The following is an 18,803-nucleotide window of genomic DNA, read 5'->3' as shown; positions in this document are numbered from 1 at the left end:
TGTACAAAAATTTCTTCGCAGGGGTAGGTTTGAATTTCGCTGCTGCTAAGTGTTTGTGGGTTAAGACCGTCCTTCTATTGCGAGTTCAATGGGTAAAAACTTTGCTTGACAGTCTGTCGAGAAACTGAACTAGGTGTTTCAAGATAGTATTTGTCAGCTTAACATCAAGGCAGAAAAAAGCCTCATTTTGTCTTCCCAACAGCAATGCTCTTTGGTCCCTTCAGCGTTATGCAGGGAACAACATCTGCCGTGATCACTTTTGAGTCGGTGCGAATCGTAGTGTGCCGTAGTTGTTTTTAAAATTGGTTTTGTCGGCATGCTGCATTTGTCTGTGAAACTTTAATGCTGTGCTTTTTCACGCCGAATCGTTGGCAGGAGCAAAGCTTATTCAACCTTTGCACTCAGCGCTCAATCAGAAATACAGTATGTATTACTATGAGTGGCACTGAGGTCACTATGGTGCAATTGAGCGATGTAAGACCAATGGCATAATGCATAACGCGTCTGACTTCAGATCAGGAAATTGTATGTTTGACTCCTGCCTGGCTTTTGTTGCGTTAAAACGATTTACCTTCCTTTATATAAATTAACTGCACCTGAAAGCTATAGAAAACACTTTGGGTAAATTGTCGAAATTCGCATGAGGCTGCAGACAACTTAACACTACTGTCTGGAGATCAGCTCCTTCTCTGAGCTCCATTGCAACGAAAACCCGTGGGTAGCAAAGTTGGAGAGCAGCTCAACTTGTGCTCAGTACGGTGCTGAGGGTTCAGTACTGGTGTTGTTCTAATTAGCACGAACTGCACAGGCTCTGAATAAGACCATTTCAATTAGTTTGGTCAGTGTAAGACACTTAATGTAGAATTATTACTTTGCCTGTCTCTTGTTTGTATATAATTTAATGTCTCTGATAACTTAATGTTAGTTTTTAATTTAGTTTTAGTTTTACAATGTAGGTCATGCATTGACATATGCACGAACACGCGAAATGTCTCACTCCTGATTCAGCTCATGCTCCATAGGAGAGAAGCGATTCCTCTTGCTTCTCGTACAACCATATCAGAACAGAAGCCTGTGTCACCCAGCTCTGATTCAAGAGCGACTCGCATCTTCAGCCCTTTTTTTTGTTCGTGATCATTAATTTCTTTAGTTATGATCAATATTGAACTTTTTTTAAATAAAAATAATCAAACACACAGACAGGTTTTTGAAAAGTAGGGTAGGGTTACCGATGAACCGGTGTCAAGCAGGGCCAGGCAGGGTTGGTCCTCGATTTGGCAGTGGAGGTACAGGCCCCGGCTACAGCCGACTCGCCCCACGGTGGCGTGAGGGGCGCCGGTCTTAACAGCGCTCTCCGGAGTGGGGGTTGAGGTGTTCAAGGGCGGGCAGCCATTCCCGCGCTGTGCCGCCCTGTTCCCGTTTCCCGATGCCGATCGAGGAGTGCGAGGTTCGGGTGCCCGGCAGTACCGGGCTCGGTGTCCCCTCTTCCCGCAGCGGTCGCAAAACAGCGTGCGGGGCTGTTCCGCGGTGGTTGCTGCATGGGCTGGCTCCTCTTCCCCCTCGCTGGACTCCTCCGTCGCCGCCTCGGTCAGCCGGCAGGGCGCACTGCATCTGCTGGCACTTCCAGCCACCCCGAACACGGCCTCAGTCCGTGTAGCAAGGGCCAAGGCCTGCTCCAGCGATGCCAGCGCTGCCAGCTGTACATGGCGCTGCAGCTCCTCGGGTGAGAGGGCCTTGAGAAAGGCCTGGAGAGCCATCTCCCGCTGCGCCTCCCGGGGAAAAGCTGGGTATCCTCGGCGGGCGAGGAACATGACATCAGCGGCAACCGGGCCCAGTCGCTCTCCTGGTCGGCGCCGCCGCAGGGCCAGCCTCTCCCGCATCAGGTCCGGCACCTCCTCCACGCCTAAGCGCAGCCGAAGAGCTGCTGCCAGTGCCGCATATTCTCCTCAGTCCTTCTCCGGGAAATCCAGGAGCACCAGGCAGGCTGCTCCTTCCAGCGCCACAGCCAGGTGGCTGGCCATCTCTGCCCGGTTCCAGCCATTCGTTCGGGCCGCGAGCTGGAACTGCGCCTCATAGGTTTCCCAAGGCGCTTCCCAGTCGTAGAGGTCGCACCCGCGCCGATGAGTGTGGGAATCGCTGGTCGGCTCCGGAAGGGAGGGTATCTTCTCTCTGGGGTATCTGCTGGCCAGGAGTAGCAGCCAGTTGCCCCAATTCTACCGGCAGAACCACTACTAAGTAGCCCTGGTACTGTGGGCTGTGGCCACCTGTCGCACCCAGGAGTTGCTCAGGCTCCATATGTGCGCTGCCGGTGGGTTCTGTCTCTTTTAGAGTCAGCCAGCGCTTGACAGAATCGGTTAATGTCTGCCACGGTTTGTCCATCCTGCCCGCTTCTGACACCAATGTAGCATTTACAGGTTCTTCTCAGGACAAAGGACCAATGGAGATGAGATAAATGAACCAAACGATAGCTTTATTCTTTATCAACCACACAAAACCAAACACAGAATATACACACACATGAGGAGACTGACGGAGCATGTAAACATCTTTAGGGTGGTAATTACTTAACAACAAGCTATACACTTATAAGACTACACAGGACACTAGAACTACTATGACATTATTTACACAGGTAGGGTCAGCTGCTGGTCATCGTGCTGACCCTCAGACTCTCCCCGGCTACAACTCCCAGCCTGCCCAGCGGTACTATGAGCGCCTAGGGGCGCTTCCTCTTCACAACCGGGAGAGGGCGTTACAATACGTATATTTGACGAATCACTGCCCACTGGCGTTGCTTTCCAGACACCACAACTATTCACGATGAATCTTATGAATACACATCTTTATGAATAATAGTATTATTTATTAATAATTAACTTTAATGTATATCTTTATTAGTAGCTGTATTAGAGGTAATGCATGTACAGCCTTTATTATGTGATAGTGAATTTGCAGGTATACTGGGGAGGGAAGAGAACTGAAATTAAGGAAATACATATTTAAAGGGGGTGTAAGTCTTACATCCGTTCTGTCACATCTGGGTGTTAACTGAATAGATTTGTGGTATTATTTATTGTGTTTGAACTCTATACTTGTGTTTCTCAGGAGACAGCAGAAATATTGGCGATCTGTGGCTACAGAAAATAGTGTGAACTTTATAGGCAAATGTAAGGTTACGTTAAAGAAAAAAAACTTATTGTCACCTTTATCAACGTGATTATTTAAGACAGTTGTTCGGAACAGTATCTCTTCTCATATCTGTGGCTGTTGTCCTACAACAACGGTGGTGAAACAGGCAGAATGTGTGGAAAGAACTGGAGATGGAACAGGAGACTCATCCAGTCAATAGTAAGGTTGTGTAGGACCGCACACACTAGGGGACAGTGTTGAGTAGCGTGGTTTAAAAGCTTCACGAGCCAGACAGGAATCGAATCTGCAATCTTCTGATTCGAAGTCTGACGCGTTATCCATTGCGCCACTAACCCTACTGTCACTTTAGTCAACTGCACTACAGTGAGCTCAGAGCCGCTACTAGTAATGCATTGCCCCTGTCCACATTTTCTCAATTAGATTCACGTGTTTTTTACGTGTGTCTAATTACTACGTCTTTCGTTTTGTCTGGTTTTAAAAAAAATGTATCTTTAAAACAGACAAAGGGTTTATGTGTCTCCCTGAAATTCACACACGAGGGAAGTCACACGAGGAAGGAAAGATATCGCGTTTAAAAAGAATCGGGAGTGGAGACACCAGCGATTGAAAACGAAGCTTCATAGAGTACGTGCGCGCTACCACTGAACTAAACTCCCGATACCGAGTTTTTTCCGCAGGTCTTTAATTGTGTTAGGAAGAGTGAACCGTCAACAGTGCACATTTTAAAGGTCAAAGCAAGACAATCAGACGTGAGGATAGATCAGAACAGGAGCCTCTGCTTCTCTGTTTGCTGAGCGTTTGGTGAACGTAAAAGTGAAAGACAAATTCGCTGTTTTCACTTTTTAATTAAGGAGCAAGAAAACACCATCCTTCGAGCCGGATTCAAAACAGCGACATAATCGCCCGCTGCTTTTTTTAAACAGTTGTACGCTCTAGCAACTGAGCTATGGAAAGGTCGACTTGAAACGCCCACGTTTTGTCATACGCGTAGCCCAATGTAGTGTACTGTTTCTGTTTATTTAAATCCCAGTTCGACATCAAAATACTCAGTCCCATAGTCTCTTTTAGTAGAAGAAATAGACCAGGATTCTACTGTATATTCTACCAGAGATCTTACAAATCGTTTGAAGGGATATCAGTGCAGGCAGAAATTGACTCTTTTTCTAGTGGAATCAGGATCATACAAAACCTTTCTTTTGAATTGAGAAGAGGATCATGGTGACACTCAAAACATCCTTGCCTTTGTTTCTTTCGAGGACTAATGGATTATTGAGGTGCAAACATCGGTTCAAATCAAAACTCCGCTACTGCAGTTGCTTCTTGGAGAGTTTCTTCAAATCTTTCAACTGAACGTCGATATCTTGGGATATTAACGATGATATACAGAGTGGTTTTCTTTTGATCGAAAATTTTATTAAAATATGAGCCTCTTTTACCTTTGTCTTGGATGTTTCGCAAGGTATAATACTTTCCCTTGCATCCTCAGATAAACATTCTAAATACCACAAAGCTACAATATATGGAATAGCATTTACTTTTACATATATTTTAAAATTTACTCTTATTTAAAGCTACATTTAGTGCTAGGTAAAGATAACGTTGCTAATACTGATGTAGTAGAAATGTAAGATGAATTGATAGCTTTATATGCGGTAAAAAAAAAGTCCTAAAACGCCTCCTGTAACAGGTAAGGACTCATATCTAGATTCAACTCCAAACGTTGCTATTGCATTGCATATTATTTAAACACGACCTGTTTCAGCTTCTGGGGAGAGCAGTTTTTCCTAATTGAAATTAACAAGAACATTTTTCAAGATGCACCATGTCCCAAAACCGTTCATCAGGACTACTATTAATATCAGGTGAAAGCAGTACAAAACATAAGTGTAACCTAAATATTAAGAGACTATTGTCTGTCAGCTACTGTTGTAAGCCATGTTCAGCCAACGCTAGAAATATTACTGCTCTACTACAGTAGCAAAAGTGCACAAACCCAACTTAGAAATGGATCACAAGTCAGAAGCTCAAGACGACGAGGATGGGATTCGAACCCACACGTGCAGAGCACAATGGATTAGCAGTCCATCGCCTTAACCACTCGGCCACCTCGTCAAGAAAGTCAGCCCCTTCGGACATGAGTTGGCGCGCTCAAGATCATCTTTCTTCATTCTTGAGGGTCATTTTCCTCTTCCACCTGCCATTTCACTATTTTGCTTGAGTGATGTCAATCCACCAGGCGTGTCCTGTGCTTCAGTGGCGAGTATAGAGGACACCCTGTTGTACACGGAAAGCACATCGATCTCCTTGGATATGAAAAGTGCCAGATAAAAGCCATTTCTCATCCTGTCTCTTAGTATCGGGGCTGCTAGTGCATGAAAAGGAGGCAACTTGCTCGGCGAGCAGGCTCAGCGCACACCGAACGCAGATGTCTCAGAGCGGTATGTCCACGTGGCTGTAAGCATAGTGCTCTGCCGGTGCCGTGGTTTAGCTGGTTAAAGCACCTGTTTAATAAAGAGAAAATCCTGCGTTCAAATTCTAGCGAAGCCTTTCTTCCTGTCTTGTTTTACAGAACAGATCATTTGGGACACTCACAGAGGGCTTGATTTGGTTTAATGCATGTATTCATTTCCTTTGTGGAATTTTTTTAAATCATATATCTTACGAAAGATGAAATGTGAGCGAATTTTGTGTTCACCAAAAGTATGTAAATGCCAAAAAGGGGCGGGTAAGCGTTTCTGTGGTGCATTTGGTTGGCGTGTTCGGCTCTTAACCCAACGTTGGGTGTTTTGAGCCCACCCAGGGACGCACTTCCTCCCATAGTAAACATCATCACCACAGATATTTAATTTGTCCGCAAAACCTTAACTATTTTGATATTTGTAGTAGTAAACAATTGAGGGTTGGTCAGAGGTAAAGACTGCGATAGAGTCAACATTACCGGGAATTTCCAATAATTACCGACAAGGGCAACTTCCAAGCAGATAGTATTCACCCATGGAAATTTATGTTCCAATGTGTGGCGGGAGAATTCACTTATACTCCTGTTGCATCCTCAGCTAAAATAATTAAAAATACAGTGCAAAATTATCTGAGAACTTGACAAGCAAAAACGACAGATCGCCGGAGTTATATTTTAATATTTTCGTATATTTACCTTAATTTGAATTCTAAATGTTAACCTAGTGCTGTTCAATATAATGCAATTTTGTTGTACTTTTAAAATATTTTAGCTGAGGATGCGAGGGAGGATATTACACCTTGCCAAACATCTAAAATAACTGTAAAAGAGGCTGGCATTTTAATAAAACAGGCGATCAAAAGAAAGCTACAAATAGTATGGTATTATGCTCAATATCCCTCGATATTAAAAGTCAGATGAGGAATTTGAAGAAACTATCAAAGAAGCAACATAGCAGAGGATGTTGATTTTGAACCAATGTTTGCACGTCAATAATCCAGCAGTCTTCGCTTGCCAGACTTCCTCAAGATATTCGGTGTTCTATACAGAAAATCGAAAATAAAGCGCAAATGTGGCAAGAGGGGTGGTCCGAAGCAAAGACTGCGGTAGTGGAGGAAAAAACTCCGCACGATGACTCGTGTCTAATATTCAGCCCCTGAAAGGCATCATATTCGTTGAATTGCTTGTCAGCGTGTGATTTCGCAATGCCTGTGTACGGGCTTATAATTCCGGAATATCAATGGTCAGACGCTTACGATGAGTGATTGTGTTTTGTATTATTTAGATAATTGAAAATAAAACATTTTCAAATTTACAGCTCGAATGAAATAAAAAAGTTCATTTATCTCTTTTTTTTAACAACATTGCCATAACTATTCAGATACATCAGAATAGTAACTGAACGTGACAGGACTTTATTGGATTTTAGGAAATTTATTTTTGCGCATCTTCGCCTACGATCAGGAATACCTTCCTGTTTTCAGCGTGTTTATTGTTTCTGCCTGTGATCTCGGAAAGAAAGACCCAGTAAATGTTCACGGAGTTTGCTGTGGTTTGAGAGGAGTGTATGAAGGTAATAAAGGAGGGAGGACGCGTGCATTCCGCATGGGGAGCGCAGAGTAATGAGCCGCACCTGCAGCTCGCTGAGTCTTTTCTCATATAACCGCTCAGCCTGGACACACAGCGCCTCCAGCCTGTGTTGGAGATTTGCAGTTCAGAAAACAGCTGTGTCGAGCAGAAACTGATCTTCCTGCTTTAGTTAAGGTTATTGGACGGTTACTGTGGGGGTATAGCGCTTGTATCTCTCTGGCTAAACACTATCTACTGTAAAGTATAGAAATAGACAGAAGCTGAAATACAGCTACAAATACTTCAGTAAGGCCAGGCACATAGGAAAGTTTAATACACATGTTCTATGAATCACTTTGCCTAGATTTTCGAACTCTGTTCGAGCTGTGATACAGATGCAGCCATTCAAAATGCGCGGGCGATACCGCATTATTTTCCGGTACGCTGTACGCAGTCTACCGCAAGCTACCGGTAAATACCGCGAGTTACCGGTAAATACCGCTAGCAAAATAATAGTATCCGGAATTTCCGCAAGGTGGAGCTAATAAAGCTCAACCTCTCATGTTTGAGCTGTAGCCATCAAAGTCTTTAACGAAGATATTAATAATAGTATTAATAATAAATGACCTTGGACAAGCTGTAAACTCAAAGTATTGCCCTGGTCCACATTCTTTTTTTCATTGACCGTCTTTGTAAAAGTAACGCCACAGCATTTCGCAATCACGCATTTTTTTCCAATCATGCAAAGTACAGTGATTCACCATGCCTTTCACATGCTCATAAAAGAGATTGATTTAGGGACATAAACATATTACCGTATGCAAACTGTACTGTATACAGTATGTATATGTATATTTAATGTCTTAACTGTGCCCGTTTAAGTATTGAATATTCATATCTAATTTTACCACTGAAGGGAAATCTTAGTAGCTGAGCATAAAAACAATAGGAGCATACTGCAACGCGTGTGAAGGCCATAAACGATATTAATTTTGGAACATAAACATACAGTATATGGCTGGTCTCGGTACTTTAAAGAAAACATACACGAAACATGGTTTCATTATGACCAGAATCTTGAGATATTTTTAACTTGATTTACAGTATTTGAGAGGTATGTCTTAACACCGATACTACAGTGCTTAAGTACTACTCACGTATATGTTTCTAGGTTTATATTATGCATTTCATACGGTCAAATTACTTTTGAGCAACTAATAAGAAGCGCGAAACGGTATGCGTTTTACTTTCGTTTCGTGCTGGGACCCGTGGATTGATTAGAGATATCAAGTACATACAAGTCATTTTTTAAATGTTGTAGTTCGTCTTGAAAAAATGTTACGAGTACATCATCTATCAACAATTACACAGGTTCTGTTTCCATATTGCGGATTTTGGTTACGTAATATTATTTTCTAGATTTCACGTTGTGAATATATGATTTGGGCAAACAGAGCCGCAAAGAAGTACATTATGGGTTGTTGTTTTTTTTTGCAGTTTTATCTAGAACAAGCGATGCTTAAACCTTTGTCTGATTCTTGTGAAACTATCCACACGACAGTTACAGTACCTAGGAGTTGACTTCAGTGATGTCACTGATGGGATGTTTCTAAAAATCCATCCTCTGTAAAACGTCTTCTCTAGTTGTCCTGCATATGTATTCGCTAATGAAGCTGTGTGTTCTGAGCCTGGATCTCTACATTTCTGTATGAACCACCTTAGAGGGCTAAAGACAGCTTGTGTTTAAATTGAGTGTAAGGCAATTTATGCTTCTAAAGTCATGGTCAGCATTTTTGTACTGTGCTGTAAACTTGTTCTGTGCCTAGTCACATTATTTTATAGCGTTTTCATAGCGTTATCAAATCTGGTGGCGCTGTGTTAGTTTCCTGACTCCCATGTCACATGGTCTGTGATTGTAACCTGTAATACCGGTTTAATTCGTCACAGCCAGCACTCCGGTTGTAAAGTAGAAGCAGGCGAGATTTCCAGCGAAAAACACCTCCCCCTTCTTCAGGTGTGAGGGTCTTCTGCTCAGAATGAAACGCTAAAATGTAATGTAGGCTCTGAATGGGTTCTGACTTGCTTTAACAAAATATGTTTACAAATCCTTTCACCTGGCATTTTCGTAGTTAGAAATTATGGAACGCTCTGTTAAAAGCAAGGGAGTTTTTATGTCCGTTGCAGTTCTTTTGCAACATGAATATAATTATATCGTTATTAATTTCTTGAGATACGCGATTCCATATTATATTCCCTTTTAATCAAATTCTAAAAGTATGCTTGTTGACTCCGGTATCGCGTTAGTTAAAGACTTCGATGCTTAAAATGTTTAGGAGAAATGGAATACTGGTGTGTATGTTTTCTTTAAAGTACCGAGACCAGCCATATACTGTATGTTTAAGTTCCAAAATTAATATCGTTTATGGACTTCACACGCGTTGCAGTATGCTCCTATTCTTTTTATGCTCAGGCACTAAGTAAAAGGAGATGCTTCATATTGCTTGACTAATTTTAAAAACTAAGTTAGAAATGCAGACGCTCCCTCGGTGCGCTGCTCTGGTGCGCCGGCTCTTACACAGTGCCTGTCTGCCGTAAGCGTTACAATATACATACCCAACACTGCTTGTACCCATCTGTCATGCAAATAAAACACCTTGAATTGAATTGAATTGAGGGGAGAGGGGGGAATACTAAAGGCAATACTGGCTCAATACCCTCGATGGGCTTTGACGTGCTAATGCGTTGGTTTAACAGTCCGGGTGTGGCAGGCTTCCAATGTCAACTCGACTCGATTGGAAGACAATGAACGTATTTTGTGATATTTAGAAATATAAATGTGTTTGGTGCGAGTGAGGTTTTATTTAATCTCTGACCAAGGGAAACGTTTCATTTTTTCAAAGAAATGTTTGTTAAAAAATAAAGTCATAGTTCTATGGGATTCAATCACAGACCATGTGACAAGGGAGTCAGGAAACTACTCTAACACACAGCGCCACCGGATTTAATAACGCAATAAAAACGCTATAAAATAATGTGACTAGGCACAGAAAAAGTTTACAGCACAGTACAATAATAAATGCTGACCATGACTTTAGAAGCATAAATTACCTTACACTCAATTTAAACACAAGCTGTCTTTCTGTATGAACCTCTAAGCTGGTTCATACAGAAAATGTAGAAATGCATTAGCCTGATTATGATTAAAAAACACATAATTAAACACGCGTTTGCGATTTAAATCAGAACACGATTTAAATCAATATAAATGTTTATATTGTAACGCATACTGTCCAGCCTCCATTTCTCTATAAAAATTTACTCTGTTGCACACACACACACAATAGAAGGAGGAACCGCTGTCAGAAGGGAAGATATGTTCAAAATATCGCAAATATCGTTCATGTTGCGATATTTTGAAATATAAAAGTCAATTTATTGTCCATAATATCGCTATTCTATTTTTTCGAAGAAATGTTTGTTAAAAGAAAAGTCCGGCACCAGCTGGATTCGATCACACAACCTCCCAGTTGCTAGTCACGCACCTAGACCAGTCGGCTAGAAGACAGCTCGCATGAACAGGCAGGCGAAAAAGCCCTACACAGCCCTGTCGCAGCACACGAATACCGTTATTAAATTCTTTAGATACGCGATTCCATATTATATTCCCTTTTAATCAAATTCTAAAAGTATGCTTGTTGACTCCGGTATCATGTTAGTTAAAGACTTCAAAGCTTAAAATGTTTAGGGAGAAATGGAATACTGGTGTGTATTTTTTTCTTTAAAGTACCAAGACCAGCTACAGTATATACTGTATGTTTATGTTCCAAAATTAATATCGTTTATGGCCTTCACACGCGTTACAGTATGCTCCTATTCTTTTTATGCTCAGCTACTAAGATTTCCCTTCAGTGGTAAAATTCAATATCTACAACGGGCACAGCAAAGACGTTTTTACTGTAAGTCTTTCTACGACAGACCAACGGACCACGAGTGCCCCTGTCGGTCAACCAATCACGTACTGCGGTGCCACGCGTCATCTTGCGTCATACTGAGCGACGTCACCTGCGGTACGTGTCTGTGACGCGCACTTTGAATGGCTGCATCTGTATACTGTAATCGTCTCGGCTCCTGCCGCTGTCACTGGGAGAGTGACTGCATTCTGTAGGGCTACAGGTTGATTTCACAATGCCACATTTAGTGAAATACAGGAGAAACCGCAAGGAAAACAATGTTTTAATAAATCTTCTTCTGTTTTTTTTTATTGCGGTCTTTCACATTTGAATGCATACCTTGCAGTAAATCTTTCCAGATTACAGGCAGCCCAAACAGTTCTTAAGGCAGAATTCGAAGCCTATTTGACTTTCTGCTGATCACATTGAAGAGTTCACGAAGCATTTCCCTGCCTATCATGTGCCCGCAAACTGGTTTCTCCATTTTTCCGTGTTAGCGAGCACAACAGTCGGGAAACATGTAAGATAGTAGCTGTAAGGAGTGGGATATGAACCCACCCGTCTATTCAGAGGACCGGGACACCCAAGCAAGGAAAGACAAGAGTTCTTGAGTGTGGCGCCTTAGACCACTCGGCCATCCTGACGAGCTAGATAAAACGGTCTGTTAAAAGCACCAGTAAAGTAAATGCTTTGCAGGAGACGCGCCAAGTTCCCTGTTGGAGCCTAAACGGTTCGCGGAAATCAAATTTTCGGATCGATTCAGAGTGTGCTTTACAGCCTTTGTGTAATATTTTGATCTGCTAGGGTGCAGTCGTCTTCACAATCTGGATTATCTCATAAAGAGCGACGTCAGTGTAAAACAGCTATCATTTTTAAGAACAGACGTTGTTTTGCATTATTCTAATTGGTTTATTTTCCTGATTGCAATGTATTGTGAAGCATAAAAGCCAGCTGCATAAATCTCTAATTCGCGTCTTTGATGAAGGCGTTTCAAATAGCAGCCAGTGCAGGATTAACGCTTTTAGAGCATGTATTACATTGTAAATAGTAATACATAAGCTTAAATTCGCACACTGTTATTTAGACAGTGCCAACCAGTCTGACCTCCTGCAACTTTCTGTGCCGGCTGACTAGGTCTTACAGCAGCTGCAGCCAGAGTAGCCGTAATGGCAACACAGTGCTTGGAGTTCGGCTATTCTTCTGCAGAACCAGCGGTATCGGAATATATTGATCCGCATAAGAAGCGCTTTCGGTTTCTGATCGTTTTTATTGAGCGCTGCTCTAAACTTTACATTTGCTCGTACTAGTTTTCCCTATGAACAAAACACATTTCCCTAATTACATGATTTCACTTTTTTCTTTTCAACAAGTAGAAATAAATAAAATATAATTCCATATAAAAGCCCCAGGCAGGATGGTTGGTGGTCTAAGGCGTTGCATTCAGGTTGCAGTTTCTCCTTGAGGCGTTTGTTGAAATTCCACTTCTGACAAAGAAGTTAGAGTAGAAACGATAAAATCCCTAGGTAGAAAACATCTCTCATTTCACGTGTTTAATGTTAATTGTCTCAGTGGTTGCCTCGGTGATTGATGGATCTTCTCTCTTGCAGGGTGACGGCAATCTTCTTCAGAGAGGGAGTCTCACACGCACGGCTTTTCTTCATCAAGAGCGGAAACAACAGAAACAGGCTTCAAACTGAAATGAATTACTTCATGAGCGTTTATGACCGTCTATAAAAAGCTGAGAGCAAGTGAAAACGTCTTTTGAAATGAGGAAATGTCTGCTGACAGTAAACAGAGCTCACGCTGAGCTGCGGACAAGCGCTCCTCATTAGTACAGTGCTGAGTACCCCCGCTTGTTGCGCGGGAGACCGGGGTACGTTTCTGTGACAGGGCGCTGGTTTAATTTTTTAACAACCTGACTTCACTTAAAAAGTGTGTACTGTGTGTACTGTGTTTCAGACTTGTTAGTGCAGTAGAATATGGAGATCATCTCCAGCTCCGAAATCAAATGCAACAAAAAGTCATACTGAACAAAGTCAGAGCCCAGCTGAACGTGTGCTCAGTGTAGTGCTCAGGACTCAGGAGCATTGTTGAGTTCTAATTAGTACGAACTGCAGGGGTTCTGAATCAGAACATTTCAATTTATCTGATCAGTAAATTAAAATGCAGGACACTGTAAAATAGGATTATTACTGTGTCTCTGTCTCGTTTGTATATAACCGAATGTCCCTCACAGTTTAAAAGATACCAGTAAGGACACACAACTACTAATGTGATACTTATTGGAAATAGTCCCAAAACAAGCACGTCTGGCAGCTGGTAGACTCCTGTAATTTTGCAGTGACAGAACACTTAGAAGATGTGCAATCTATTTAAATATGAATTTACTAAATTTCAGTTCTCTTCACTCCCCGGCATAACTGAACTCTCACTGTCGCATACTAAAGGCTTTACATGCATTAGCTGTGATAAAGCTTCTAATAAACACATAATGAAACTTAGTTTTGTTCTTCATGGTGATCCTCTTCTCGATCCAAATGAAATGTTTAATATGATCCCCCGAGACAAAAAATGAGTCCATTTCCGCCTGGAATGATTGATGCCTCATCAAACATTTTGTAATATCCCCGGACGTTTATACAGTAGAATCTTGGTTCGTGGGTTAAATTCAAGGTAAAAAAGACTAATAAACGAGTTGGAAACGATGTCGATCTGTGATTTAAATCATCCGGAACATTGCACAACATTGGGCAGTATGTGACAGAGAGCAGCACCTGACATTCCTTCGATAGCTCAGCTGGTAGAGTGAAGGACTGTAGTGGGAACAGCTGGGAATCCTTAAATTGCTAGTTTGACTCCGGCTCGAAGGAAGGTACTTTAATCAAATAGTTAAAATAGCGAATCTGTTTCATTCAGACGTTGATCAAAAGCTCAATAAATGAAGAAGCAGAGGCTCCTGTTCTGAATTCAGCTCACGTCTGATTGTCTTGTTTTGGCCAAGATCTGATCTTTCAATTAAGGGACTACTCTGTCTGCTTTGTAATTCAAAAATACATACAAATGTCAAGTTTTTTGTAGATATAAAGGTTTTCTCTGTTTTCAAAGGATAGCTACTTAATTGGCTTTATGATTTGGTATTGATTTTGTATCGTTGTATTATTAAGTTTGTGCTTTCTGTGTTTTTATCGTATTGTGAACTTATTTTTTAAACAAATGCTTACAAAGGCAGACAAGGCACACATCTGTTTATACCAGCGGTGAATTGTACATTTTTATTAAGTACAATCTACTGTGCACTTTTGGGAGTATAACAGGTTCGATATAAAGTGGCAAAAATATAAAAGGGAAAAATACCCCAGACTGCGTGTAAAGGCCTCGTTGTGACTGTTTTATTTTTAGATAAAGATGGCGTACTGTGCACAAAATGTTGCAGAAACACAATCTGATATTTTAATAACTATTATTTTAATAATTTGACAAGTATGAGGCCCCGGATCCAAATCTTCAGTCCTGATATTTTTAAAAATGATATCTTCCCTTCCTCTCGTGGAAGTCACGCGATGTGAACAATTGTTTTTTTTTTCACGTTGCGATCCAAAGAGCCTCAGACGCACAGTCAACAGTAACCAAACCAGGATGGATTCTGCTGGGAGCCGGACTGAGCTCATTCTCACTCCCTGTGCTGAAAACAGAATTATCTCTTCCCCGAACATCGTCTACAGCTGCTAGATATTGCTCTGCGTCCTACTGCTCCAGCAATTCCTTTGACCAAAGACAGATCACTTGTGCGCTTTTAACCTTCTTGCAGCTACAGGCGAGACTGAAGCTGGAGATGTGAAGGCACCCGCTGGTGCATGTTCTCCAAATTTCACAATCGCGACAGACTTCTCTTTTTTAAAAAAAGTAGATATAGCCCTGAAAAAAGCATTAGCTTTATCAGTTTTTACATTAATCAAACATGATATTTTTATTACATTTGTTTAAACATATATAGCGCTTTTCTGGACACTCCACTCAAAGCGCTTTAGAGGTAATGGGGACTCCCCTAGTGCGCCAGAACACTCACCACACATCAGCTATTAGTGGGGAGGAGAGCAGAGTGATGAAGCCAGTTCAGAGATGGGGATTATTAGGAGGCCATGACTGGTAAGGGTCAATGGGAAATTGGGCCAGGATGCCGGGGTTACACCCCTACGCTTTCGAGAGACGACCTGGGATTTTTAATGACCACAGAGTCAGGACCTCGGTTTTACGTCTCAGCCAAAGGACGGCACCTGTTTACAGTCCAGTGTCCCCGTCATAATACTGGGGCATTAGAACCCACACAGACCCGCCCAGCGACAGAAACCAGACGGTACCGTGTGTCGGGCTCGGCTGCGAGCAGGACAATGACGTTATGGGGACAAAGTAGAGAAAATCAAAACGGTTCTATAAAAGAACTGTGTCAGCTGTCAGTTCTCAGTCTGTACTCTAAATCCACCGATCCGATTTCCAATCTAACACCTGAGCTGCGGCTTCTTTCGAGTAGTTATTCAGGAGAACATTATGTTAATCATATAGATGAAACGTTTAATATATTCAGGTGGGTAGCTACGTCAGCATTCGAATCTGCAAAGGAACAAGTAATACTGTAGGTTTATTCCATGCTGAAAAGAGAAGAGAGAAAACAAACCTGAAGAAGGTTTCACAGCTGAAACGTGATGTTTTCTCTCTTCTCTTTTCAGCATGGAATAAACCTATTCCCAGTCGGCGGTGATTCGTCGAATATAGGTATATTCACAGCGAAAATACGGCTTTACGTATATATACGTCGTTGCGACGTATAATCAACGTCGAATTGCAACCGTAAAATTGACGACATTAATAAACGCATATATAACGTCGAAAACACATCTAACACAGTGCCTGAGGCTTTTTACTGTATATATCGTGTGTGCCGCAACTAGGAGTATACGGCACTCTGCATAGTGTACGAAGTAAATTTATTTTATTATTTTATTAATAAATATAATAAATAAATTAATTACTGCGAAAATAATTTACTTCGTACTTCGTACTTCGAAGTAAATTTATTTTATTATTTTATTAATAAATATAATAAATAAATTAATTACTGCGAAAATAATTTACTTCGTACACTGTGCAGAGTGCCGTATACTCCTAGTTTTAAAACTGACAAAAATGTAGAAAACACGTTTCTCACTTAGAATTTAAGATGGGGGTGGGGTATTACTAGTAGCGGCGCAGAACTCACCATGGTGCAATTCATTTACGTGACGGGCTAGTGGTTTAATGGATAACGCGTCTGATTTCGTTTTATAAGATTGTCGATTCGACTTCTCCCGGGGTTTTGTGATTTAAATCAGGCTTTTTGTGCAGTGTGCCTTTTCTCTTGTCGTGTTCAAGATGATTCGCTGCATAAGCTCCTGACTGGGTGTTTTGTACTGCTCTGTTATTTCATTCAGATTACTTAAGTGGTGTACAGATAAAACCCAACTGCGTGGTGTAATTTCCGGGTTCGGCAAACACATGCAACACAGCACCTGCAAACACATCAGCTGATCTCGACGTGAGTTGAACACACAACTTTCTGATCTGGAGTCAGACACGCTACCGTTGCACCACTAGGTCACTCGCCACAAGTGCTTTTAACTCCCCCAAAGAGAAAAATCAGCGTCCCTGAAAAAGATTTTTTTCATTCTCTCCTGTGAGGAGCGCCGCTCTTCCAACGAGGGTCTCTTCTTCCCAGACCACAGATTATTCTTCCCGCCAGTCTCTCTCACAGAGAGCAGACACACCGTCTCCACTAATGTGTTTACTACATCTATATATCTGACCCCCTACAGCCCCGATATACAGCCCGGATATTCGATATTCCCCAATAAAGAACAAAAAATATTCCTGGATAGGATATTTACCACCAGCCTCGTGAACATCTCATCTTGACCTCTTCAAGGAGGAGCACAATTAACACAGAATCCTCTCTCCATTTAGCAAATAACACAAAACACTGTTTACATGTCAAGACAGAAAACCAGGCTGCTCCAGGTGAGGCTTAAACTCACAACCTCGGCATGACCACTAATGATGTCATTTTACATGGCCTGAACCAGGAAAGAGTTTGGAAGTTATGTCAAGAAGTTATGGTGTTGTTTTAATACTTGCCTACTCTTTTAATTTTTCGGTCAAATCTTTTATTTGGGAGTACTTTCAATTGATGTTAATCCTTGTCCCGATGCACGATTCTGGGCCATGGTGCATCTTGAATAATGTTCTTATAGGCTTCAGTTTGGAAAAGTGCGCTCTTCAGAAGCTACCGAAACCGCTAATGGTTACATAACACCTAATGCAAAAGCAACGGTCGGGTTTGAAAAAGAATATTACTTGCTATGAATACAAACACTGTTACAGGAGGGGTGTTAGGGCTATTTTAGCTTAGATCATCCATTCATCTTACATTTCTTCTCCATCTATATCAACAGCGAAATCGCTACTGAGCGCTAAAGGCAGGTCCTGGTAATACAATCTTCTTAAGAAAACATTTTTCAAACTATTTCTACTACCATACGTCAAGTAAAAGATACCGATTGCACGCAACTAATAAAATCTCTTTTCCAGGGACCTTGTAGCTAGATGCAAATTACAATCGAAAATGTATCAGCTTTAAAATGTTCTTTTGGATCCACAGGATGATCAGCATGAACCATCAAAGAGCCTGTAGCTGCAAGAAGGTTAAAAGCGCACAAGTGATCTGTCTTTGGTCAAAGGAATTGCTGGAGCAGTAGGACGCAGAGCAATATCTAGCAGCTGTAGACGATGTTCGGGGAAGAGATAATTCTGTTTTCAGCACAGGGAGTGAGAATGAGCTCAGTCCGGCTCCCAGCAGAATCCATTCTGGTTTGGTTACTGTCAGACTGTGCGTCTGAGGCTCTTTGGATCGCAACATGAAAAAAAAAGAACAAAAAACATTTGCTCACATCTTGTGATTTCCACGAGAGGAAGAGAAGATATCACAATATCGTGCACAGTACGCCATTTTTTTCTAAAAATACAGTAGATTGTACTTAATAAAAATGTACAATTCATCGCTGGTATAACAGATGTGTGCTGTGTTTGCCTTTGTAAGCATTTGTTTAAAAAAGAAGTTCACAATATGATAAAAAACACAGAAAGCACAAACTTAATAATATAACGATACAAAATCAATACCAAATCATAAAGCCAATTAAGTACCTATCCTTTGAAAACAGTGACATTTGTATCTACTTTTGAATTACAAATCAGACAGAGTAGTCTCTTAATTCAAAGATCAGATCTTGGCCAAAACAAGACAATTAGATGTTAGTTGAATTCGGAACAAGAGCCTCTGCTTCATCGTTTATTGAGCTTTTGATCAACGTCTGAGTGAAAAAGATTCGCTATTTTAACTCTTTGATTAAAGTTCACAAAAGCACCTTCCTTCGAGCTGGAGTGAAAACAGCGACTTAAGGATTCCTAACTGTTTCTAATATAGTCCGCCACGCTACCAACTGAGCTATCGAAGGGATCTAAAGTACTCCTCTCTGGCACATATTGCCCAATGTAGTGAAATATTCCGGGTGATTAATTCGACATCAAGTTTCCAACTCGTTTCCTTAGTCTTGTTTACCTTGAATTTAAGCCACAAACCAGGATTC

General features: G+C 41.5%; 1 non-coding gene across 1 annotated transcript; it reads right to left on the bottom strand.

Annotated features, from left to right (window-relative positions):
- Positions 1-5,180: 5,180 nt before the first annotated feature.
- On the bottom strand, positions 5,181-5,262 carry trnas-gcu (transfer RNA serine (anticodon GCU)). The gene has a single exon. It is a non-coding gene; the product is annotated as a tRNA-Ser (tRNA).
- Between the last annotated feature and the right edge of the window lie 13,541 nt (positions 5,263-18,803).

The sequence above is a fragment of the Atractosteus spatula genome (genome assembly GCF_055471065.1).
Source record: "Atractosteus spatula isolate fAtrSpa1 chromosome 10 unlocalized genomic scaffold, fAtrSpa1.hap1 SUPER_10_unloc_6, whole genome shotgun sequence".
NCBI classification, from domain to species: domain Eukaryota; kingdom Metazoa; phylum Chordata; class Actinopteri; order Semionotiformes; family Lepisosteidae; genus Atractosteus; species Atractosteus spatula.
This window is presented reverse-complemented; position numbering and strand designations above follow the sequence as displayed.